General features: G+C 43.2%; 1 protein-coding gene across 2 annotated transcripts in view; it reads right to left on the bottom strand.

Annotated features, from left to right (window-relative positions):
• LOC141957814 (sodium channel protein type 5 subunit alpha-like) overlaps window positions 1–24,980 on the bottom strand; it is a 225,414-nt gene that overhangs the window by 199,786 nt on the left and 648 nt on the right. The window lies entirely within an intron of this gene.

Genomic DNA, 24,980 nt, shown 5'->3' with positions numbered 1-24,980 from the left:
TTCTGGCAATTCCAGGCAATCACACACTGATGTATTAAGGTAAGCCCATAGACAGGTGACTTGTGATACTACACTACAAGCGTTACATCTCAGATTAACAGTTGACATAATCATTTCTAGGGCCATGCACAAGGTCCAATGTTTACATCAGATTTTGCACGTCAAGAGTCATGCAAATAAATAAGATCATCTAGTCACAAATTTGTCTTGCTCTATGAGCAACAGAAATTAGACAAGTTACAGTATACATTTGGAGACCAGCCCCAGTCTCCTGAACAAGCCCTTTAGTAGTCTAGTGAAAATCACCAGTGTAACCAGCATGTTGGCTTCTCTGCCAGACCACAAGATGCTATCCAATTACAGTCCCAGCTAAAACTTTAGTTTAACCAGCACCTACAGGTTTTTAAATCTGGAGCTCAGATTGTAGTTGTATTGGTCAGCTGTAAGAACAGCATCCCCACCACTGCTCTGCACAAAGAAATTGCAAGTCTGGCTCCTTCCACCTTTCTTAATATTTATGCATCTGGTCTGGCAGCATGCATCATCGGGGTAGCCTTAGTAGGTGCCCCAGAGGGATGAAACAATAGCAGTTGCAAAATGATACACAAGATAAATGGGAATAAGGAGGGTGGGAGGGAGCTAGTATCAGGAGTCTTTCAGAGTTAGGTTATATGAGGCTATATTGCAACACAGGAAGGAAAAACACCACCACAAATTAGCAACAAGGGAAAACAACGCTGGTTGGGGTGGGAGAAGGATTTGGTAGAACCTTATACAGAATATTGCCCCTGCCAGAATAGGCATCTTGCAACCTTTAGGCACAGGCAGTGGCCCACTCCTGGACAGCACAGTCTCCCATAAACCAAGACAACAAAAGCAGCGGCAGAAGCTATCTATTCTCAACTGCCTCTGGAGAGCAAATTGCCAAAATACAGCAGCTCTGTCATCCCCAGGAGGAGAGGAAACATCAGACTTCAGCTGAGAAACTGCTTTCTGACACCTAGCCTTTTTTTTTCTGTCTGTGGCAGGAGATGGTGGGGTTTCCCCCCAGCTGCACACCTGATGTGGCCAGGGTAAAGGCAGCTTGGTCCCTCTTGGACAGCAGGCTCACACACAGATAACGACCCTTTTAAGTAAGCATTGTGCTTCATTACACACACCAGATTAATTCCCTCTCCCAGACCTCAAGAAAGAACTTGGCTCAATTTTTGCTGCATACTCAGGGGCTTTAGATTAACACAGACAACAAAGCAAATTACTAATCCTGAAGACTATGCATGTTACCAAGGGTTCCTTTGCAATGTTAAGTGCCCAGCTGAGGGAGAAAGACAGGGAGGGATTTTCAAGCATACACAAACTTTTTGAGCCTCTGAACTGAAGTTCAGCCCCAAAAATTCTTGTGGCTATTTTTCATTCTTTGACAGTAGCACCCAGAGGCTCCAAATTAAATTACTTTGCAGCTAGGTGCTGGAAAAATACACTGTGGGTTGAATGAAGGGCAAGGAGGTGTGAAGTTATTTGCTTCTTCCACCAGTAAAATGAAGGGATCCCAGCTCTCCTAAACTTTGCCCAGCAGCCTGTCCTCTGCCTCCCCATGCAAGAAGTGCAGCTGCACCATAAACTGGAGTGAGACACGCTCAGAAGGTCTGAAAGCCCAAGCAAGCACTAGATGAAACATTTCCATTGGCAGGTGTGAACTTAATCCCATGTCCATCACCTCAAACAACCATTGACCTCAAAACAACTTGTTGACCACGAGTTCATGCAAATTCCTCCAAACAGAGTTCAAAGCACTGATTCTGAACCATAAAACCTCTTCACCCTGAGGGTGCTCAGAAGCAACTAGACACCCATCACTACAGGTGCAGGGGAACAAGACAGTCTCTCTAGTCTGTTGACTGGAGCTCATACCCCATCCTGCTCTGGAAAATTGTCACATGGGCTTCAGCAATTCTTGTAAGAGCTCAGGCATGTCGTGATGGCTGAGATGATGGGGATGTCAGAGGAGCAGGAAGGGAGGGGAGGAGCACTGTAGCCCAGCTGGCTCACTGGATTTGTGTGAGTGTGCGGCAGGTTCACAACCAGCTATCCCCTTTATTTCTGGATTTGTGTGCCCGCTTGAAAAATTGTACCAGCTCTGTTATACAAACACGAACACAAAAAATTGGGCTAGAAAAGCCAAGATAACCCAGAACCCCAAATCTTAGCCTCATAGCTTTTTGTCACATTTCAAAATCCATCTCCCAGAACATGCCTTTATTTAGCCTGAAATTAAATTCAAGTCTTAATACCCTCACAGGCTTTAACTATTTTTCTTCTTGTAACTGAGGCTGGCTTTCATCCCAGCACCCTTTTCTCAGATGAAAGTCTCCATTAAACCCAACCCCTTTCCAGCACTCCTCCTGGATCATGGGATCATGATTAACAGAGTTTGCTCTGAGATGTGCACAGGGATCAAAGGGTCATCAGCTTTGCTGTACATGCAAAGTGGCAGCCTACCTTATCTACAGACGAAGCACAGCACATCATGGACTTCCCCACCTCCCAGAGTCTGTAAACCTCGATTTATGAACTGGACTGGCAACTTTTAGACAGCAAAATGTTGCCCATAGTAAAAAGTGCTAGTCAGTTATATATTTGGGACAGAGATGGGCACAGCCTCATAATGCTACTTGTCTTACAGCCCCTCAACAAACAGTGACTAGTCCATGGGGCTTGCTCCTAGCAGCTAAATCCTGTTTGGGGAAAGGGGGTGTTCAGGTGCATGTATCCTGGAGTCACTCCTCATACAGAGACACCAGATTTCAGCTGCTAAAACAAGGGATTGATGCCATGTCAGTGGGCTGACCACATTCAGTATTGCAGGTGTAATGTAAATAAACAGTCAGAGGAAAGGAGAGTACGTTTCTGTATGTGCTGCATCACTCGTTTGTAAATACTCAAAGCTTCCAGTATCAACTACCACAGATGCTGAAAAAAACCCCAGGATGTACAGAGGACATTGCAAGAGTCCTTGCACTAGCTTTTTTTTCCCTTTTTAGCCTAGTTTTCTGAGGAAAAAGGCTTATCTGATGATGCTGTCTGTCTTTTAATCCCCTCTAATAACTTTTGAATCCATTGGCCAATTTCAACCACACTTGAGACAGAAGTAGACATTTCAGATACACTAAACACCCACTCATACTATAGAAATGAAGAGCTAAATAAAATAAATCAATGGTAGTTAGTGCCCCCACTATGGTATAGCTCCAACCCCTTATCTGTTCTGAGAGATGGCAATCAGCATGTCAGTCAGTTTAGGAATGCAAACGGATCCTCCATAAGATGTTGCACACATTGCCACTTAGCCCCACAAGTGGTCAGAAAGAGACTACGGTCTTGGAAGGGCAAGTTAAAGATAAACAAGCTAGGTCCACAGAAAACGATGCTGAGTTAATTTTGTTATTCATAAAGCAACAGGAGCTTTATTTTTCCTGGTTTAGGATAATAACCTTAGAAAAGCAGAATCAGTGTGGCTGTGCAGGGATTAATATTGTGGCTTCCTCTCTCATCCTTTTCTGCCTTGAAACAATAAAGTCTAAAACTTAGCTCCTGAAGAAAGAGGAAACGAACACTGATGATGTGAATCCATCCCTTAAAGCAGCACCATGCAGAATAGTGAGACCATGAAAGCCATTCAGCTTTTCTTGGCTGTGTTCAGTTCTCATTTTGGTTCAAGAATAGTAACTTCATGTAAAGCCTCTGACCAGGGCAGCAAAGTAGCTGTGAAAGACTCCCACAGGAGCCTAATTGTTGGGCTGAAATCCTACTCCCCTGAGAGCAGCATATAGTACATGAGAGCTTCAAAATCAGCCTCTGGATTTACACACACTTTTAGCTTTAATTCCCTGACTACATGCACCACATTGTAGATCTGCACCTAGAAGCAGGACCTTGGTATCTTAACAAGATGTCTTGTGCACACATGTACAATATGCTGAAAGCAAGTTTTAAGCCAGGAGCAGAAATATGCTCCCAAACTCATGTGCCCTTGCTACAAATGGTTGCAGACAAGCACAGGGCTAACAGAACTTTTTTCCGCATGGCAAGCTCAACATGTTTCAAAGCTTCCACAAAAAAAAAAAAAAAACAACCAAAAAACAAAAACCACAAAGCCTAGCTCAGCTGCTATATATCATGAGAAATGGTTGATGCGCCCAGCACACTGGCAGGCTGCCTGGCTACCAGCTGTATTCTGATTTCTAACCCTGCTAAAAACAGAGGTCTGCCAGTGGACGCAGTGCCACAAAAAGTGCAGAAAACAACACCTGCCTTTGGATGTGCCTGTGAAACTGCTACCATGTCCAACAAGATGCACACCATGCTATGGCAACATTTTAGGCAGCTGGGCTCTCTTTGCTGTGGCTAGCAATGAACTGGCATCCTGGAAGTCAGTAGCAAAACTCAACCCTGGCTTCTGGCTGAAGGGCAAGAAGTTCAAATGACTCCAGACTGGCCTGTGGCCAGAGTGAGAGGAGTCTTTAACTGGGTGCCTGTAAGAGGCATTTCAGACATTCCCATAAAAATGCCATTTCCATTTAAGTCCTACACAGGCAGGCTTGCTCTGCTCCTCTCCCAGTCAAGGAATGCAGCAATTATGCCCATAATGGGAGGTCATCTTCCTGCTCAACAGCCAAACTGCCTTTCCATCAGTCACGCTCTGGTTCTGGAGGCAGCTCTCACCTCAAAATCAGCACCTGACAGGCAAACCAGAGCTACTGGCTTTGAAAATTGGAAGGACAAGGTACAATTTGGATGTCTGGGAGGCCGAGCTAGACTTGGAATTGCTTTTTGTGGGTTGGTCACTGCAGACCTGAAAGGTCAGTCTCCATGATCTCTATATACGTTGTTCTCTGCCCCTCTCTCCTGCCCACATGAGAACTTCTACAGGCAGCCTGTATCACTCTTCTGATATATTAGCCACAGTTATTAACAAGACTGTGATTTTCAAGGCTACATCTGCTCTATCCATCTCTGGGATTCAGAATTCACTGTCTGCATGTCCTGTAAGTCTTGTCTTGAAGGCAGCCTCAAGGCTGCCACCAGAAGGCAAGATAGTACAAACTTATTTCCCACAGGATAGTTCATTTAATTGCTCTTTCCCCATTATTGTAATCTCTGTATTCCTTTATCTTATAAATAGTTCTGTTCAGGTCAAGATTCTGAGAAAAATCTGTGTTGCAAAGTCATATACACCTTGGTTACACAGTTCCACCATGAAAGCCAATGACACTCTATTTTGCAATCCTTTTCCAGAAGGTGCAGGTCACTTGTCTCCCTGGTCATCCAGATCCTGGAACAGACAGGAACCTTGATGAAATCTAGGTGATTGTACCTCAGATAAGATAAATCAGAGTGATGTTGTGAGAGACTGAAATGTCCTATGACTGCCTAAAATCTTGCTTGTGTCTGTGCAAACCTCCAAGAGAAGCTGCTGTGGCCTGTGAATTGATAGGGGGATGCTGCCCAGAGAAGCGGGAGTGTATTGAAGGATGCACTCTCCACTCTTGGCGGTTGCATTGTCCAGACTCTTTAGATAAGCCTCGAAGGGGCAGACATGGACTGAGCTGGCCCCATCCTGTAGCCCTTTGTGGCTCCATTGTGTAGGCCAGACCCCATGCATGCATTGCTAATGAACTGATAAGAGGCAAAAGTTCCTGCCCCTGACTACCGAACAAAACCCGTAGGACCAGAGCAAAAAAAAACCCTAAAGGCGAGCAGATATGCTGATCAGCTGGTACGATGAACTTAAAAAGGCAGCAGAAACTCTACCATTGAGGCCTGATCTGTGTGCATCCACCACCGAAGAACTGAAAGCTGAGGACCAACGGGACGCCACTGGATCCATGGTGGTGACTATTCTTGCAGTCCTATCCCACATCCTTGCTTTATTTCTGCTTTTTCCTTCTGTTCTGTCCTATCACTATCCCTCTTCACTTTTTTAATAATAAAAACCTATTTTGGGTATACGGCATTTGACCTTGTTTGTGTCTTAATCTCGCTCTTGGGATTGTATCGAAACCTCCACCGACATTGGATCGGGACAGATGTCCAGCAGAGAACTGCCTTTTAACAAGAGTAATATAGGCTTTCTTCTTCCTCATCTTATCCTTTCTGGCATGTGTCCTCTGGGTCATTTGTAACCTGGTGGATTATTTCTGGCTGCATTGTAGAGGAGTGCCTTTCTTTCATTTTCGGTATCCAGAAGACTGTACATACCTTTATAAAGTGGAGTTCTCATAAAGTTCACTCAGGTCTCTGTCATTGCAAGGTTGCATTATTGCAACACACTCAACTTGGATCTACCTTTTAAGACTGTTTTGTCAAGAATATAGTGAACACTAATGTGAGGCTATTTGTTGACTAAACAAACCAGGGCACTTGAGCACATTACATGTGGAGTATGCACATGTCTGACTGAAATTTCTCTCCTGTGTGTCATTCAGTGTGAAAGACCTTATCAACAAACTCAAAGCAAGATTTGAGCCCCAGCTGTACGGCTGCTCTGATGCAGCTCTCCATGATGGAGCTAAGCTGTGTCTGTAGGACAAATCCTTCCTCTGGAATTCAGCCATACTGGGAAAAACATCTCACCTCCATCCTGGTTCAGTACAGAGTAAGATAAATAAATGTTCTTCTATTCATTTACAGCTGAATGCAGGTTTTTCATTAGATTAATCTCTGAGCCACCATTTGGGATCTGAAGACAGCTGCTCCTGTGCCCTGCCTGGTCCCAGAACAAAGATTGGTCATATCTTAACTACAGCAAAGTAAACCTCAGCTGTAGGGTGATAGGTGTCTTTTAAGTACTCCTAGCAAAATAGTAGATAATACTACCACTTGAGACTTGACTTAGCACTTGGACTTGATCAACACCAGTTCAGAGGAGGTGGCAAACAAAGTGTGACTCAATGCCATTTCATGTCTTCACCATTTCCCCTACTTGCTAAACAGTAGTATATCTGTACAGGCAGTAACCGGTGCCTAGCTTATGTGTCAACATGAACTGCAGCTCCCTGTGCTCACTGGTTTCTTGCTAATGTAACAAATAGCCTTAAGTGTGCAGTATTTGCTGTGACAAGCTGTATCAGAAGTCCCTATATCAGATGATGAAGTTATTTTTGCTACTAGCAGGTACCGTTGTCTTTTCTGCTGAACTAGCAGGACACTTTCTTTTCCTTTTGCTCTTAACTTTTTCCCTTTTTTGACTACTTTTAAAATATTCTACAGACATTGCTAAGCTATCCAACACATTTTCAGCAGTTTCGTTGAGTCTGCATTTTCAGAGTCTATATGGGGCTGGGATCAGTGTTAGAGCCACTCATGCCAACACACTGAATGCTCTGTTATTCCTGAAGCATGGTCTCAACATGCATGGCAAACTCCATGAAGAGAAAAAGCTAGGCAGGCCCCCAGGAGAGTTCCATTTTGTGGACTGGAGAATAGCATAAACCTTGGCTGAAAAACTCAGCATCCCCAAGGACAAGAGCTTTTTTGTGTTTGATCATCTAAGCAGCACATTTTAGCCAACCGACTTCAGCAAAGCACATGGTGAGAGCACAGATACTGTAGGTTCATATGGCACCAATACAGAGACAGAAGCAGCTCCAGGCAATGTCTGAGGTCATAAAAGAGCATTGCCATACAAGCTGTGTTCTCTTTCTACACCTGATTAACGTATAAGGTACACTCATACAAAGTTCATGTTCATGAAAAGCCTGAATCCAGTGCTGTCTCTTGGGGTGGGAGGTGCTCCTGCTTGGAAGGAAACAAAAGCAAGGTGATGGGGAATGTTCTCCTAAGCAGAACTCAGGGAAGGAGTGGAAAGGTTGTGGAGAAAAAAAAAAAAAAAAAATGTGCTGAAGACAGAAACTCTGGAAAGCTACAGGTGGAAAGATCCTTCATCAGGCCCCTCGTACTGGAAAGTGCATGCTGGGACTATCTGTGGAGGTTTGAAGAGGGGGTCCAACACTTTGTTTGCTGGTGTAGAGTGCAGGGCCAAGACTCTGCTATGCAGTTTCTACAGGACTTTGTCCTCGGCTCTACCTATGTAAACCGAGAAAAACAGCGTTCCCTGTGGTGGAAGGACGCTGTCTAAATAAACACAGAGGATGTCACTTTTTGATGGGTTGTTTTTGGGGAGAGTTGTATTTTTTCTCAGCTACTACCTAAATTAATTAGTTATCTCATCTTCTCTTCTTTGAGATCCAGTCTTTTAATTTTCCAGCCCAATTTGGCAGTGTCGTCAGATGCCCAGGTACCTTATTCAGGTGACTCAAAAGCATCCAAGGCAAACACCACCCTTGGAGTGATCTCCAACTCCAGTTTGGAAACAGACACAAGCTCTCTTCCCTGGAGAGGTGGCCCTCTCCTCCAAAATTACAACTCTCTTTGCTTCAGCTCTGCAGCTTTTCCTTTGGAGGATATTTCAGCCCAACCCAAGCTTCATTAAGGTTGGTTGAACTGACAGTAACTGCAGAGGTTCCCAGTCCAACTGGATCAGTCTTTGAGAAGCTCTGACCCTCATTCTAGCCCCATGCTCAGTCTGTCCTGTGACTTCACCCATTCTCCCCACCTAGAGAAACAAACAAAGTTCACAGACAGTAAAAGCCAGGAACAGTGTTTGGACATGCCCTTAAAAAACAACTTTAAAATAATGGCAAGTAACGCATATGAATACTTCCTTTGACTTAAAGCTAAACACACATGCTCGTGCTCACAGTACCCAACAGTAAAATCACATTGTCATCCAAGGCTTTTCCCTCCATAACACAAAATTTTTGCCACTTCCAATATGAAATTGCTACTTTGGTAACAAAGAAGAGGTGTTTAGATTTTCAGAATACAGACAAGGGCCCTATGGGCTACTCAGGCATAAAAGTCACCATTTATCAAGAGAAGGTTTTCTCAATTTGTATCTAATCTCAGAAGGAAACTGGCCTCACAACCAAGATGTTATTGCCAGGATTAGCTTTTTAAAGATGGGAGGAAAAAAAAAAAAATAAAATGCTGTTAACTGTCAAGAAACCATGAAAAGCACAATAAACAGCACGTGCACTTTAGACTGTAGAATGGGAAAGAAGGCCAAAACTGGCAATACCAAAACACACAAAACGCAATTTATATTACTATATATACTGCTGTGAGCAAAGTTTAAATGTCTACAGATAATGTCAAGACCCATTATTTTGGCCATGGGAATAATTATAAGACAGGGGTGATACTGGTGATGGGTCAGGATGAATCAGAGCTCTTTCCCTCACCACCACTTTCTGCATTTTTCTCCACCTTTCTCTGCCTCATCCTTCCCCTCCTTCCTGGAGGCTCAACCTGCCGGAGGAAGAAGATGGGATGGAGTAGAGCAGCCATGGCTTCAAGAATCCTGAGCTCAGCAGTGCAGGGAAAGGTGAGTCTGAGAAACCATCCTTTGTCCGTTTCTAATTTGGATGCTGTCACGTTTCCCATTAGCAGCAGCAGGGGATAACTCACTGATCCCTGCACACCAGTGCTTGGACTGAAGTGCTCTGCACACACACTCTGAGTTCACAATGAAGTAAAAATAAACGCATGGCCTTGTGCAGTGATGGGGACCATAGAGGTGTTCCTCCCTTCACCCCTCTCTGGCAACCCCCAGTACTCCCCAGGATCCAGACTGCAGCATAAGGTAGGGTGGACTGCTGGCCTAATTCCCCAGTTCTCCCAGTCTACAGCAGTGTAATAAACCAGCTTTTCCAGTGCAGAAGATGGTGTCATGCTGAGCACACCTGGGTCATGCAGTGTAGAGTCCCATTAGAGATCCCTGGACCAGCTCCAAATGAGTAAAAGCATCCATAGCACATAATAAAGCAGCATGCAATGATAGTAGGTCAGGTCCTAGAAGCAACAAAACCACATTAGCAGCATGTAAAACTATGCTAAGTACCCTCTCTGTTTGTGCCCTGAAAAAAAAATATAGCCTCCTCTGGTAGCTCTTTACTGCAACCACTTACATGAGCACCTGTGAATTTTTAGGTGCACAGCAAAAGCTCTTGGGGCATGGACTGCCCCTTGGGCACAGTGGGATAGTGAGGGATAATATGGATCCTCAGCAGGGATGATATGGATCCTTGACAGCTCATGCAATCAGCCACAGAGAGATACTGCTGGTCTTGCAGCAGAGCTTCCTCCCACTTGATGTGTGACTACCTGCAAGGTGCATGGAGCAAGAAGCTTTGGGGTGCTGGAAGGAGCGATGTCTCCTTGGGGTTAAGGGGACTCCTTTGACCAAGAGTATGGGAACCTGACTGCTTCTGAACTGAAGAAGTAGACACTTGAATCCAAAAGTAAGATTTAGAAATTCTCAAAACTAAACCCACTCTACTTCCCAGTAAATGCAGTGAAGCACAGCTTTCCCACCAAGCCAAGTTTATAATTATTATTAATATTTATTATTATTCCCATGGCACATAAGAAAGGTAGATGGTCCCTGCCACAAGGTGCTTACAAAGAGCCTAAATTCTATACACAGAATTCATGTTTCTTCGAAGGGACACCATCCTACAGCTGATAATAGGATGAAAGGGAATCCACCTGAGATTGTGCTTTTGCTATGAATTTTTCCAGCAAATAACTGATCAAAGTTTGCATTCCAAGTACAGCTATGCTGTAGTCTTATGAAAAATCTTCTCATTTGAAAGACATTTTTCTCCCCTGTATCTAGGACAATGAGCAGCATGATATAGAAAATAATAATAAATAAATATGCATCAGCTCAGAGTTCATGTTCAGTCGAAGCCAGGAGGCCTTGTGTCTCTTGCTAAGGGACCCCAGTATCAGTGGGTTTGAAAGACTGATTTCTGATACTTCCAGTAAATGGAAGAAAATCTTACTGGCTTCTAGGGATTCAATCATGCTTTGTGAAGTTCTCCTTCCTCCTCATAACCCTTGGTGTCTGGCTCATTCACCCAGTGCTATAGTTCACCTCCCAATCTGAGCTCTTCCACAGAGCAGAGGGCTTCTCTTGAAGTCCTGAGTCCTTCAGCCCAGCAAGAGCATGATGAGGTCACTGACTGTCCCAGTGATACCATTTTGTTGCGGTGTCCAGCTTAGGATGAAGTCAGAGATGAGTGATTTACTGCTTGGCTACAGAAAGACTGGCTGCAGGATGATGACTCTGTTTTTGACCCTAGTATCATTTTCCTAAATCCCAGTCATGTGTAGGCTGTTAGCAGAAACATAGAAGGTGGCATGATACTGCAATCACATTTCATGGAGGAAAAAGAACATATTTGCAGTTGCCATCATGTGATATGATGTGGGAACACATACCAGACTGCTCTGTGTTAACAGCTGGGGACTTGCAGCCCCCCCTTAGTCTGCCCTTTATTAAAAGGGATGTATCAAGGTTTGGTGATGCGAAGCAGATGTGTTTCACTGAGTCTTCCTCCAGAGAAAGGATTTCACCCTTAATGAGATTTGGGGACTTTTCCCTTTCCTAGTTTCCCAGGTCTCTACAAATACTCTCTGCATTGTCCTTCAAATCCCATGCTGGCCATGTAGTGCAGACTGTACAGTCACTCTTCCTGGGCACTGAAGGGCTCAGAAAAGTTCTACCTCCTATCCTATGACAACCAAAATGTCTTGCACAGTACAAAGAAATTCTGCACACACTCCATAGTGCAAAATGCTAAAAAAAAAAAAAAAAAAAAAAGTAATAAAAGGAAGTAAAAAATAATACATGTAACTCAGGTGCCAGTGATAGAGTAGAAAGACACAGGGAGAAAACTGTAGCTAGAGACATTGCTGACCTTTTTAAGGACAAGAAGGAACTTTTCAAATACGTAAGGAACAAAATGTATCCTGTAAGTACTGTCAGGCTTAACAGCACAGAAAGGGCAGAAATGTTCAATACATATTTCTGTTCTGTACTTGGGAAAAATCCATGCAATGGAGCAATAATATGCTGAGAATGACATTCTTTCCAATTTAAGAGTGATAAAGAAGTACAATATACACCAGCTTCTTTAGACTTTTTAAATCAACAAGTCAGGATAATTGCACCCAAGAGTTATTACAGACTTGGCCAAGATGTACTCTGAATATCAATGTTGCTTTCCTAGGTATTGGAACACTGTTGTAGAGCACCAGAAGAAAACAACAGTTGTGGCAGTATTTTATACATATAAACAGAAAGATGCGAGTGACTGACAGCCTCTCTGCTTTCTGAGAAAAAGAACAGAATAACTGATGCAGGGCTGGGTTAATCAGGGCTCAGAGGGCAGTAATATAATTTGATGGGACCATTACCCCTGTAGAGCATTTCAGTTCTGATGTCCAAAATGTAAGGGTTATGCTGATAAATTAGAAAGATTTAGGAAAGTGTCACTAAGGGCAATTATGGGCTGGAAAACAGGCTCATAGGAAAAGCTGCAAAGAGCTCAGTCATACCAAAGAGAAAGTAAAGGGGTGAATTAATCACTGTACCAGAACCCTTGGACAAACGCAGCTGTACTACTACTACTCCTCCTCTACATATTACAGAGTACTTTTCAGTCTGTCAGACTAAAATAGAAGAAATCCAGTGAGAGGCAACTGGAACAAAAGATATATAAATTAGGTATAAAGTGAAAACTTTTAAGAATGTAATTCAACCATGGTTAACCAAAGATTGAAAATTTACCAAAGACTGAAGGATGGAAATTCCATCCCCCTCAATTCCTATTTTCTAGACGGTATATGCTGTAGCTCACATAATATTAGTTGGCAGGAACCCTCTGCTATTCTGGAGACAGAGTAGATGATCACAGTTTATTTTATAAACTCTAAATTATGGGGTTGAGCCTAAACATTATAGCCTTTCTTTTTTTTATCCAACTACCAAATGAACATAAAGGCACAAACTGAAATCCCATACTTGGGCTTCAAAACACCATACAACACGATGCGTATGGAGCACTGTTATAAAATGTAATGGGAGGAATGAGAAAGCTATCTAGTTAAAAATAAACAGATGCAACGGTGAAATATAAACATTACTGCAAATCTAGACAGGCTCATGGTCCCTTCCTGCAGAAAGATGGCTCAAATCTCCGCTGGTTTTCTGCTCCAGTGTCTGCCGCAGCCCGGCTGCCATGGGGGCGGCGTTACAGACAGGCGAGCTTCGCCCCGCGGCACCACCTATTTGGCACCCAGCCTTTCAGGGAGTGGGAGATAGTCAGCCTAAAAATAGGCTGTCCTCTGTTTTGGCTCTCCCCTCCCTCTGTCCCCCTTCAAAGGCACAGGGCTGTCGGCCCAGTGAAAAACATCCAGAAAGGCACAGCAGCCTCAGTGGAGGGAGTTGGGTGGTATTTTTGGAGATGGAGGAGCGGGATGGGGTGCTATCAGGGTGACACCGACCATTGAACGGGTGGACCCTGCCTGACCTCCCGTTTCTGGGAAAGAGCGATTTCCACCACCTTTAGCACGGGAGCTGCAACCCGAGCCTTCCCGGCCTTGCTGGAGGTGCGGGGACAGAGTGGAGCCACACAGCCCGTCCCTGCCCTCCAGGATGCTGTCCCCAGCCGACCCATAGCCAAAGCAAAGCAGCTGAGCTTGGCTCTCATGCGAGCTCCCATGGCAGCTTCCCTGTTGTCCCCTGCTCAGAAACTTTCCAGCCATCCCATTGTCCCGTGGAGGCTTTTGCTTCAACAGTCCGTGCAATTTTTGGTTCAAGGAGCCAGCATTTAGAGGCAGCAAAGCCTCACAGGACAGTTTTTAATAGGACTTTCATTGACATTGAAGATTCTCGTAGGACTTTGATGAACACTTGAACTTTAGTCTGACATTTAAGTGCCTAAAACTCTGTATGAAGCCCAAATTAAGAGATCTTACACTCTGCTATCGATGCTTTCTCTCATATGCAGGTCTACAGAGCTCCCAAACGTCAGTAACATTTCAGAAAGCATTGGTTTTGCTTTTAACTGGATAAGACAAGTCAAAATCAATTAGAGATTGATCTCAATTTTGCTTTTTTTAAAAATTTATTTTTAGCATGCAGTTCAATAACCAAAGTGAAGAACTGCAATCAATGAAGTTAACTTGCTTTGTAGCAAAGCTGTTGCCTAGATTATAAGATGTTTTGCAAAGTTTCCCAAGCTCGTAAAGGCAATTGTGTAAATAATGTCACTTATTGAATTCTGCAGAGTGCTCTAACAGCAAGACTGATGGGTAGCCTAATACCTTGTGTAGTTGCTATAAGCAATAATCTCCCATGCTAATCACAACTTTCACATTCATTAACATTATAGAAACCTCCTAGAAGAAATCACGTACCAGGGAACCATTCAAATATATGCAAAGCTAGCTATGACTATAAAACTAGTTTACAAAATAGCATTGGGAAGAACATATCCAACATAGTTTACAGCCTGCAGACCTAAATGTGCAAGGTGCTGCTTTCTGAGTCCTGCTTTGGGCCATGTGGTCCTGCAACTCACTGTACATGTTCAGCTGACACAATTTAAAATGAACATGAAGTGATGGTTCTCTGCATTCAAGGTGAGATCCTGGTCCAGCAAAGTGAGAGGAGAAAATGCCCTTGCAAGAGCACTCCTCCTCATGTTGCTGCTCAGCTTGTTTCCTGCCTGAGCAGGACTTCAGGTTAACACTGGGGAGGGATAACTCAGCAGACTCACAGAAGTTAAGGCAGTGTTACACCTTGGCCATCCACAGGGACCATCTCACCATAAAAACAGCACAGCTGGCACAATCCCTGACTTGGAAAATAAACTTATGAACCACAGTGCTAATGGGGCTGGTTGGTGGCTGTATGGCTCTGCAGCACTGGCTGGCACTACTCCCTCCTTTACAAAGCTGCTATCAGCCCAGGGATAAAAAGCTGAAGGAGCCCAAGGGGAGTGAATGGATGAGGAACCTCCCTGAAAACTCGCAGGGAAAAACCCTCTGCAATTTGAGGCACGAGGACTGCTGGCTGGAGCTGACAGTCCTTCCAAAATATGTTTTAAAACACCTTCCTCCTGGTCCTGGCAGACAAGGAGCCTTTCTAACAGAGATAAAGTTTCTTAGCTAGGCCACCCACTGCAAACCAAATCAAGGGCACTAGCTTGCCATTAATATATACCATTTTTAGTGCTGGATGTGCATATGCCTGTGTTTTCTCTGACTCCTTGTGATTTTTTAAATTCAGAAATAACTATGTATGCAGTTCCCTCCTGCTCCTTTCCTCCCAGAGGCAGCTTGGCCAGAAAGGACACTGCAGAGAGCTGGGCACAGCTCATTACATGCCTCTGCAGTGGATCTGCCTGTGACAACCTCATGATGACTCCCAGCCTCGTGCCACTGTTATTTATCATTTGGGGTGAGAAGACCCTGTTTATCAAGAGAAAAGGCAGCCAACATGCTTTTGATTTGCAACTGACTGCAGACAGTGGGGTTTATTTATCAGAGAAGGCAAAAGTTGTTGCATAGCAGGGCCAGGAGGAGGGGCCCGAAGGTGGCTCTCAGCCACCTCCATGCTCCTTTGATCCCAGGACCATGCTGGCCACAGGCCAGTCCCTGCTCTGGGCTGTGTTAATCTGCGCTGGCTGAGGGTGCCTCCCGGGAGGCTCGGTGGCAGCTGGGGATTACTGGGGTCAGGGACACCCTCCATTTTCCTTTCCTAGTATCACTCGCAGTGATGGTTAGGGCAGGGGCTGGGGAAGAAATAGCCACAGACTTGTTGCAAGGGTGCACACATGTAGGGGGCATCCTCAGTGTATCCCTTGCTGCCTCTCATTCTGGTTTGCACCCTCTTCTTGCAATAGCTAGGCACACATGCCACGCCTGACACCACAGATAAGCCAGTTCCCAGCAAAATGAGGATTATGCAGCTGGTGGGGCTGGAGATTGCATTTTCAATATCTCTTTTTCATTCCTGATTTGTTTAGAGATATATATGCATACACAAATAAAATACATATTTATATATATGCATATATATCATTATTAATCTATGTCTGATGCACATAAGTGTGCAGTGGTGCCAATAAAGTCAAACATCCCCCATGCACACAGGGAAACTAGTTATAACAGTGACTGCATGGGTCAGGATTAGAGCAGGAGGGCCATGGTCCTCTGGAACATCATCTTTGTCCTTCTTTCACTTCCTCCAGTCTTTTGACAGGACCACAAGCTTTCTCACTATTGGGGGCACCTTTGGACCCTGACTCAGGACACTCACTCCTCAGCAGACAGCACGTGCAGACCTATCCAGAGCCTTCTGAAGTCAACGGGGATCTTCTGAGGGTCTGGACCAGGCGTTAAATCCATATGATGGAGCCTTTTCAGATGTGATTTCAAAAGGGGCTGAAGTCCTAGGGCTTTGTTTCCAAGTTCCCTTTAAAACTATACAATTATAGGCTACACCTGGCATTACCTGATCTCATGAACCTGGTTGATGTAGGTTAAGCAGTCACTGGTCTGGCAATGTAACACAATAAAAATTATGTTAACAACCCACATTACCTGAGTAATCTGCTGCCCTATGGATCTCTGGTGAATTCATTGCTGTCATACATGACATGTGGCTGAGTCACCCTACAGCCACTTTCTTACGTATTACACCCCCTTGAGTCTCTCTACTGTCTATCCAGGAACATTCTTTGACAACACTTGCAAAACCCAAGTAACGTTTAGTCCTAAACCTCTGAATCAAATTGTCCAGTGTGTTCAAAAACTACAGGATAGGACAGATGCATAATGAGAGCAATGGTAAACCAACGGAGAAACCAAGCAACAAAAAATTATTTTCCATGGCTTGCACAATGAATGAATAAGTACATAGAAAATTAGAATTTCCTGTGCAACAAAGCAATGATGCTATTTCCTTATATTTAACCAATCCAAGCACTAAAGAGATACAGAAGACATTACATCTGGCATAACAGTTAACCAAAAAACACCTAAAAGACAGCTTTAGAAAATTCCAGGGAGGCAATGATGTTTCAAAGTGTAATACCAGATCCAAAGAAGTCAAAAGGAGCTTTACCTTTGGCTTCATCAGGCTCTGGATCAGGTCCTTAAAATAGTTTTGGAAATGTTCCAGAAAACTTATTTCAGCTACATTTAAGCTCTGTGCTTTGCAGCTATTCACTAATTTTCACTGTTAGAGTTAAACTGTCCAGGGGACTTTTATACTTGTAAACAAATCCTCCATATCTCTTATGTTGCTTTTATGTTGATGCTGCATCACTGACTTCAATAAACTGTCTCCTCATTCACCCTGTTATGAGACAGTGAGCAGAATTAGGCACCAGAGATGTGTCTAAAAGCCTTGGTTTCAGGTTCTGAACATCACTTTAGGTAATTAATAAAAGAAAACCACAGCCCAGAATCTTTCAATATTTTCAGACCATAACCTCATATTCAGGCACTTGCTCTGTTCCCAGAAGTCTAGAATCACTAGGTCTTTTTATTTATTTATTTATTTTAATCATTGTTATTATTATTTTGGGGGTCTTTTTTGCCATTCTCTGTATTTCTTTAGAAAAGGCAATGTGTGACCCAGTGCAGTGTTTCTAGGTTCTCTGTGGCATGCCCTGAGAAGCAGCTAAAAATGAGTGAGCTTCACTGGGTCCTCACTATTGAGCTCACAACACACAGAGCAACACCTGCCAGCCCAGCACCACTCAGGTTTCACAACACAGGGAAAACCTAGGGAAAGCTGGAGGTTTCTTTTAATGAAAAGAACAACTTTTCACTGATCTAACAGCTCATGAGGGACAGTGCTGCATTTGACAGCTATAGGAGAAAGCAAGTACTATAAGCCATCCTGGGTAGCTAGAAGGACACCTGTACACTTTGCAGATGCTTGTTCAGACACCCTGTGGTCATGACAAAACTCTGGGGGGTCGTCAAGTTTATGCAACTTCATAGAAAAGCAAACTCGGTGTAACTTGAGCAAAACTTTGACTAAAGGAGAAGGAACCCAAGAACTCAGAGACTTTCCTAGGGACGTCTCAATTTCATCCACCTGTGAAGAACTCAGAACCTGTATTCAAAACTGCCTGGACACAGAAGGAACAGGAGCTCAGTGGACCTACAGGAAAACAGTTCTAGACTAAAGTACTGAAGCACTTATTTAGAGAAAGTACTACTACAGAAGTATCAAGAAAGAATAGGACAAGGAGGAAAAGCACAGTGAGGATTTATTCTCTTTTTCTTCCCATATTCATATGATTATTCCCTTTTTTTTTTTCTTTAGCTATGACGTATGGTTTCATAACAACTATTTACTTTCCTCTCTTTATCTAACAGCTGTCTGCTGAGAAAGATGGAAAAATAAACTAAACATGTTAAAAACGAGAGAAACTATTCATATGCAATGTATAATTGCATGCTATATTTAAAACTTCACACATTATCTTTCAAATTATATTTAGTTTCAACAGGAGGGGAAAAAAATCCCCCTTATTTTCTAAAATTAGCAACAGAATTTGTATATTGTTTTCAAATACAACCACTCTTCCTCAGAAACTTTTGCCAGGGAATAATTAATGGTTGGAGACAGGGAATCAGATGTAGTTTGACACTGACCCACTGTCACCTACAGCAAAAAAACAGGGAAGTCCTCAGGGAAAGGGCTGTGTAAATCTGGATTAGCTCCGCTGAAGTCAAATGAATCAATCTAGATATACGCTGGCGGAGCCAAGAGGAGGATTCATCCCTCTGCTTGAAGAACACACGATAAAAAAAGAGCTACGAGGACTTCAGCAAACAGGGGAAACTTTGCCACATGCTGCAACTCTGAAGGGATTATTCCCTGAGACATACAGCACACACCAGCAGCAGCCCTTACGCTCACACGAATGAGAATTACATGCACGCATCGAGGGAGATTAGACGTCTCGACGTGAAACACTGTTGAAAAGAGATAAAGGAAAAAAAAAATTCTCAAAATACTTGCAGTGCTTTCCAGACCCTCTTGCTGCAGACACTGTTGGCAACACCTCTGGCCTGTCCAGCAGCACAGGAGCCACTCATGGCTCAGTGTTGGAGGCTGGAAATCTGGCTGGGAAGGCAGCGGAGAGGATGTGCTCGGCCCCAGGGAGAGAGAGAGGGCAGCTGCGTCACGCCATTGTGCTGGCTGTACTAATATGGGGAGCAGCAGTGGCCAGAAATTCTCATCCACAAGGAAAGGACAACCCCTGTAACATGAGAGTCAGCACGGGCACACAAAGTGGGGAGCAGACACACAACCGTGGCAGAGCTTTGGAGGGTTTAGGACTTCCCAGGGCCAAGAGGACACGACCGTCAGCTGCAACCAACATGGCAGGGAGACGAACAGGTTTTGGTGCAGGGGAGTCTCTTCCCCACAGCACCCAGCTCTATTAAACACGGCATAATTACCCTGTTATAATCAGGCAGGTATTTTAAAGAGGCTTTAGTGTGATTTTGTAATTGTGCATTATGTAACAGCTACTAATGTGTCAGGCCTCAGACAACATTAAATGTCTGTCTACAGGTCAGGCTGTAACACGTTAATGATGCGTTTCAGAGCTGTTCAGTCTGGGCTTAAACCCCCTTATTATTTTGCCCTCTCCTTTCACCCCTATCCCCATCCAGAGACTTCAGCTGCATCTCCAGTGAGGCAGATGCTTACAGAGCTTTTTCCCATCACCAAAAGCCTTCCTCTAACATTTCTCTCCATAGCCATATGCCCAATTTTGGTAGATATATCATGGGAAAAAACAAAAACTTAATCACATTTTCTTATTTAATCATCACTTTCTTTATAGTTCATGTTTTTCAGCATCTTCCAGAAGCGGTGTCTGCCTTTTCACAGCCCAGCAGCAGAGATGCTCCTCAGAGGACTGAAGTTGGCAGCAGGGCATAAGATCTGAGCTGGCTCCTACAGGGGTGATTGTTTGCTCAGTGAAAATCACTAGAAATGATCTCTCTGTGCTGTCCTGTTTTGGTTACCCAGGACCATGTGGACATCTGGTTCTGTAAACCTGGAGCCATGATGCATGCAAAGGTTGATAGACCCGGCAGCAAGCCAGACGGAAGGAACAGTGGCGTATTCAGTCACTGAGGCACTAACAAAACTGTCTGTTTCTTTGGATAAAGTAACCATCTTATGATAAGAAAAAGAATCTTGGAAAAATCACTTCATAAATAATAGTCTTTGAGAATGGATATTGCCCTAAAAAGTTAATATCTAATCTGTTCAGCTAATGAGTCCTGGAAGAATTTGCCCGTGGACAAGTTTTTCCATAACTTCTTATTACACGGGTTTTTCAATTTTCTCTAAAGCCTTTAGAAATGGCAAAAAAGGTCTCACAACTCACCTTTCCAAGACCCCTCCAAAAGCCCCAAACCTGACTTATTGGTCAAAATCAGCCTGAAAATGCCATGAATAATGAGAGACTCCTTGCTTCTAACACAGACACCTTACTTGTGCTCACGGTCTGCATTACTAATACTAAATTAATAAAGCACAACTTGCAGATAACTTTCAAATGATAACTTAGATGCAAAGCTTTTTTGTACCTTGGGTATCCAGAAAGCTTTAAAAAGAATCTACGGCCTGTTAGTAGAGCTCTCAGCATTGCAGTAGAAACCCTCTTTGGCAGAAGTTTAGCAAACCAGGAAAGTTCAATTCAAGATGAAAGATGAAATAAATAATCTGGTAAAGAGTGGACTTATTTTTTCTAAGATAGAAAAGAAATAATTCTCATTTTAAAATTAAATAAAAAATTGAAAAAAAGAAAAACTCAGAGCTTACCAGAATTTTAATTTTTTCTGCATGTTTTTTTACAACATTATTATTTGATGTATGATATCTCTACATTTAAAAGCCTCTTGCAATATTATGATAAAAATAAACCCCAAGCCATTCTTGTCATGCAGAATTGTGATTAAAAAAAGGCTTTGTTCATTACAAAGAGCAGGGAGGCATGTTTTTATCATGAAAGATAAGGGATCTTTTGACATAAATGAAAATTTTGCACAGAAAAGTTTCACAAGGTGACCTCCTTGCAGAAGGCTAAGCGACATCTACTCAAAGGTGTGCATGTTAGAAGGGAGGGAATTTTTGTGGTTCGTTTGCTATCTTTCTTGGCTATATGCCTCTGTGAACTGAGACTGATAAGAAACCTAAAAAGGACGGGTAACAGTGATCATGACAGTTGATACTACATGCATGTAACAAAACCAGTGTGTCCACTCTGTCCCCAGCCTGCTTAGGGACTGGGATGGGGCATAACTTTGGTAAATATCTCCTTGTTCTTCTCCTAGGTTAAAATCTAAGCAGCTCCACAGTGGGATCTCGCCCACTGCAACTGGTCATCGCACAGCTGGTCCAGTAACACCATCCCAGAATGAGTGCAAAATAGATAAGGAAACGGTATTAGTCTAAGGAAGAGAAAGAGTGACCACATCACCTGCAGCTACATTTAAAGGAAGTCACTGTCTGTATAATGGAGCAAAAGGATCCTCTACAACAAACTTTCTGAACTACCTGGATCCCTTCAGTGACACAAAAACAGCAAGAAGGAGAGAGGGGTTAGGGACATTCCAGTTCTGGAAAAGTTTTCTTTTCCTCATTATTAGTAACTCTAATTACTTTGAAAGAAGAGCAATGAGACAAATCCTGCAGAGTCAGAAATGTGACCTGATTTCCTTCCTGATTTAGAAACTGTTACTTTGCAAGAGAAACCCAAAGAGACAGAGTCAGGTCAAAGTGGGCCCATCAGTTTTGTTTGCAGAGTAAATAATAAACCAGGATCAATAGAAAGATAACCAGCATCTTCTTTTGGTAGATGTTCATCAGGACAATGGTATTTAAATGATAAATACACACATGTTTATCTGAACTATTTGCCGTCATATCTGACACTGTGGAAGAGATATTCACTATAACCAAACAGGGATATACCAAATTGATTGTATGTGTTTTTCTCCAGGTTAGAGGGTAAAAGTGAGAAATAATGACAGAATTTAAAATATAAATTGCTTCATACTATGATTAAGGCCCTACTTCAAGACAGCATGTAAACACAAAGCAGAAAAGTCAAGCATATACTTAAGAGTGATGCTGTTTCTGTGATACCTGAGTTTTATTTAACAGATCTGAGAAATTACTTGTTGTCACCTTTTAACTATCAGAGCTATAATTTTCCAAAGTAATTCTTGAGGAGGAATGGAGACAACTTACAAGGTAGTAATTTTCAGGAAGAACTGAGCACCCACCCTCTGAAAACAATAGGTCTCTTCTATGTTTTTCAAATTGAGATTCCATAAACTAAGGCATCTGAGGTGATAACAGATAATAACTTGTTCCTTCTGAAAAGCATGACCAGGATTTCCAAACGACCACCAACGTGCTTTAATATGCAACCCAAAATGTTCTTTACTCACATGCATACACAGAGCATTCCTTCAAGATGAGGAGAGGAGAGGAGAGGAGAGGAGAGGAGAGGAGAGGAGAGGAGAGGAGAGGAGAGGAGAGGAGAGGAGAGGAGAGGAGAGGAGAGGAGAGGAGAGGAGAGGAGAGGAGAGGAGAGGAGAGGAGAGGAGAGGAGAGGAGAGGAGAGGAGAGGAGAGGAGAGGAGAGGAGAGGAGAGGAGAGGAGAGGAGAGGAGAGGAGAGGAGAGGAGAGGAGAGGAGAGGAGAGGAGAGGAGAGGAGAGGAGAGGAGAGGAGTCAATCTCGCCTAATATCATAAATAGGGTATTCTAATGAAATTAAAATAGTTATATTTCATAAATCTCCAATTCCCCTCAGGATGTCATTTCCTATCAGTACATTTTTAAATGTTAATTTTGAAAACACATTTAAATCAAGAACACAGCAACTACTCAACGTTTTTCTGTCGCCTGTAAAAGTCCTGGGAGGTGTCAGCTGGTGCCACAGGTGTTAGTCCATCATAGCAAGAACCGAGGCCAGTTTCTGATTCAAGACAGGAATATAACGCTTCCAACTCTGTTTCAGTTTTAACGTCTGCACCCATAAGCTGTCATTCAGAGTCAGGAAGTCTCATGGTCTACATACACCCTTCATGGTCAAGGTATTTAGGCTACATAGCCAATGATGCAACCGAATAGCTTCGTGAGCTCTGACGAATGATTGAGGGTATGGGATGATATCAGTTCTCTACCATACTGTACAGAGTTTTTGCATGCTTTAAATCTGCAGGACTCCTCACAGCATAAACTACTTTTCCATGCAAACAAGGGCATTAGAATCTGACCCTTTGTGTTTATAAAACCCTTTTAGAGTCTCAGACAGAAGTACAAAGCTGTATTCTGAATGGATGCAGAATCAGTGTTGAGAACTGAGAAAAAACACATTACAACATCGAACTCCAATCCTGTACAACTTAAGTAACAGATTCACCTGTGATTATTTCTGGCAATACTGTGAACTGCCTCATACCAAAGTTACATAAACTCCACAACTTAAGTCTGAGACCTTTTGGCACATTAATCTAAAAATATCACAACTTGCAGGACAGGCTTACATTGCTTAAATGTCAAGACACTTGCCCCCAAAAGACATGGGTTTTTTTTGTTGTTTCTTTTTGTTTTGTTTTAATTAAGGACCCTCTATTTCTGAAGCTGTCAACTGTCTGCCATTTGAAAAGGCTATTTGAAAAGAAAAAAAAAATACCAAAATCAGTGGACATCACTCCAATTCTATTTTCATCATTGCCATTCCATCCTGATACTGGGCTCTCCTCAACTTCTTCAGAACCAGATGTCTCATCAGAGGCAAGGCACTCAAACCAACAGCAGCAACACTCTCAAAACCACAACATTCTTGGTCCATTAGAATGAGGGGGTTTCACTCCTCACTGCCTCACAGGTCTGACCTTTCCAGTTCTCTGCCACCAAAAGCTTATAGGATCTGCCGGATCCATCTGCAGCTCCACCTGGCCGGCTTTCCCACGCCAAAAGGACGGATCAAATATACGTGTCTGCAAACACATCCCTGCTTTCTCTTCGTATCACGCGGGGGGGAACCCCCCACTGGTTTCAGACGAGAGGAAGCCTTCAAGACCACTTCTGCAAACTCCCGAAATCCTGGGAAATCGCAGCAAAATGAACTTCAGCACCTTGGACAGGACACACACACGGAAAATTGCCGAAATCGGCTCATTGGCCCTGAAAATGCTGTGCCTGGATATGACCCTCTAGGACACATCTGCAGGCCTGTTTATTTTTAGTATTGACAAATCCTCTTTGAATCACTGCGTTTATTCCACCATTCGCCCTGTATTTTGGGAAGAGCTGCTCACCAACCCGGCGGTGGGATAAATGGGGGCCACCAGCTCCAGATCCGATGTCCATCTGCAGGATCAGCGGCTGCCCCTGTTACAACTGGAAATACTCGTCTCAAACACTCACAAAGCTCAGCTTATCATTTCCAGACAAAACAAGACCTGTTGCCATAGGTGTGCATGGTTTGTGTGTTTCTTCACTTTCTAGAAGCTCATCTCCGCTTCCCCACCCAAATCTCCAGGAAAAAATAAAATAAAGTCTGGTTTATTCCCATTGCAGCCACAATTTGGTTGCATAAGTTTTGCTTTGATTCAGCTTTCATTCTCTCTTGTAGTGCTCCCAGTATGTCACTGTTCCCCTCGGGGCTGCCTCGATAGAATCATGATCACCTTGCCAGAGTGCAGCACAGACTTCCTTTTATTTGCATAAGCCAAGTCCAGTTTTTAATTTGTGCCAGTAAAAACTTCAAATGTTTAAAGCAGAGGTAGTCTACAAATAGCTTCGAGGTGAGTGGTGCCATTAAGATATATACTTAGAATATGTCAGTTCTTACAACAAGTAATACCAGTAATATTCTCACGATAGAGGAGAATGATACATTTTCCCTGCCAATGCAGAAATACCCATTCTAGCTCATTTCTTTCCTTCAAAACGTGCCACTAAATTTCCACTCCAACACATCTGACGCCACATGACATTAACCGAA

This window comes from Athene noctua, chromosome 2 (genome assembly GCF_965140245.1).
Source record: "Athene noctua chromosome 2, bAthNoc1.hap1.1, whole genome shotgun sequence".
NCBI classification, from domain to species: Eukaryota; Metazoa; Chordata; class Aves; order Strigiformes; family Strigidae; genus Athene; species Athene noctua.
The sequence above is the reverse complement of the archived record's forward strand: the minus strand, read 5'-3'. Positions and strand labels throughout refer to the sequence as shown.